At 38.3% G+C, this 2,243-nt stretch overlaps 1 long non-coding RNA gene across 1 annotated transcript; it reads right to left on the minus strand.

Moving 5' to 3' along the window:
• Window positions 1–17: 17 nt before the first annotated feature.
• LOC116852219 lies at window positions 18–779 on the minus strand. Its single transcript, XR_004379729.1, has 2 exons — window positions 439–779; window positions 18–254 (listed from the first exon to the last, which is right to left on the minus strand). It is a non-coding gene; the product is annotated as an uncharacterized LOC116852219 (long non-coding RNA).
• Between the last annotated feature and the right edge of the window lie 1,464 nt (window positions 780–2,243).

Consider the following 2,243-nt stretch of genomic DNA (forward strand, 5'->3'; position numbering starts at 1 on the left):
ATATATATATATATATATATATATATATATATATATCAAATGTAAATTTGTTCCATGATAAATTGCTATATTTATCAAACGATCGCCAAAAAACGCCTTAAATTGCGAATGTAATAATTTCTATAACGCTTCCCAATCTCAAACATCAATCTCTAGGAAACAAGCAAGCAGTAACCAATAGTGACTAACCGAAAATTTGTTGATCGTCTTTTAGTCCATCAAAGTCCCGCCGCTGTCACCGTGTGGTCAGCGAACTGGAAGCAAGTCGCGTTGTATTCTATTTCTATTAATCGGGCTGCCGGTAAGAAACACTCAGTATGGTTTTCTACAGCAATGTTCGTCCATAATGCCATCATTACCACAGCATCTTTTCTTCACAAACTTGCGAGACAAAAGGAGCAAGAAGAAAAAGAGATAAGTAACGAAAACATAACATACACATTGTCACGACGATAGTTTCGTGATGTTGCACGCTATGCGTCATTCGTTCATGCTAGCGAGATTATCGCCACGTTCATCGCGAGCTATCACCGTCCGCATGTGTCCCAATGCAAGTCATCAGGCACGTCATAGTACCGCACTTTGCGAACACAAACAATAATCTATCTGATCGCCGATTACAACGCAAGCTATTCCTCGCAGGACCGGCCATAAACGTTTTAAGCACCCCGTACATTCGGATTAAAGCCGGTATTCATAGTCGAATCTTATTTCAAGACCGTCTTATGGCTTCTGCACACAGGACGCGGTAATGCTTGCCACGCGACAGCCAGTCAATATGTTGTTTTTCCGTAAGAGCTAGAAGGTTATTACGGAAAGCAGCATATTGATTGGCTGTCGCGCGAACTTCTGCCGCGCGACAAGTATTACCGCGTCCTATGTGCAGGAGCCATTAAGCAATGGCTGCGTTCAGCAGAGAAAGCTACTTTGCAACTGTTGTAAAATTCGTGAATCTGATTGGAGTATGCTCTTAATTTTGGTTGAATTCAAGAGTATGTACCAATCAGGGAGTCGATTGTGTATCTCAAAACAGAGTGAAAATGACAAAAGTGAGCAAATTTACTAGAATATTTGTAACTTCATTGGTCAATGCCTAGTGAATTTGTTCACTTTTGTAATTTTCACTTCGTTTCGAGATACACAATCGACCCCCAGATTCACGAATTTTACACAGTTGCAAAGCAGTTTTCTCTGCTGAACGCAGCCAATATCTTAAGATGCGAATACGGCTCTGTGATTGGTTTATGACATCTTAAGACAGTACTTAAGATGATCTTAAATATAAGATCGGACATTCATATGTACTTGACCGGAAAAAAACTCCGGTTGGAAAACTATTCTTTTAAATCGTTCGTATGAAGAGTTTTGAAGTGCAAATGAAAAGATTTGTGAGTCATTCTACTTGTAATTAATTGTTCTTTTTTGAACCATGTATTGAGCCGGAAATAATGACCGGAGGTAAATTAAATAAAGATTCGGTATAGTATCGTTTGTATTTCATATGAAGAGTTACAAAGTATTATTAAAAAGGTTTGTGAGTCATCCAGATAATTTTAGTTAAATATTAAAAAATCATGTATTTGGCCGAAATATCGATCTCAAGCACTGCTGTGAAAGTACCGTCAGGCATGATCGGTGTACTATCTAGTATTTCAATACTCCTGGTTCTTTTTCGGGTAATTATTAGCGTGTTCGACTGGCCCTGGGTTAATCGCTCCGAGAGCGATTAATGACGTCTCTACTAGTCAATCATAAAACTTATAAATACTTGTTCGACCAATAAACGTAGACTGAATAACCTAGTGGGTTAACCCAGAGCCGAACATGCTGGGCTGCGTTCAGAAACCTTACTCGGTGAGTAGAGTAACATTTAATTAGCCAATCAGGGTAAAAAGAACTAAGATTTATTTATCATGATTGGTTTATTAAAATAACTCTATCCATCGAGTTGGATTTCTGAACATAGCCCTGTGAGTATAATAAGACCTTTTTAGAATTTTATTTATTATATTTTTTTGCAGCTCTTTTAGTAAAAATATTTATTTTGACTCCAACATTGATAATCAATCAGGGGAGTCCGAAAAATATGCAAGTTATATATTGTTATGCAAATGGTTCCAAACGGTTTTCTGGCTAACCTTCAGTTCCTGGGCAATGGAATAAGTGCTCACATGCCGGTCCGACTCGACGATTTCCATGATTTTATCGACATTTTCGACGATTGGCCTACCAAAACGTGCCTC

Source organism: Odontomachus brunneus, unplaced genomic scaffold, assembly GCF_010583005.1.
Source record: "Odontomachus brunneus isolate Ranch 3 - 2012 unplaced genomic scaffold, Obru_v1 Obru_scaffold_207, whole genome shotgun sequence".
Taxonomy (NCBI): domain Eukaryota; kingdom Metazoa; phylum Arthropoda; class Insecta; order Hymenoptera; family Formicidae; genus Odontomachus; species Odontomachus brunneus.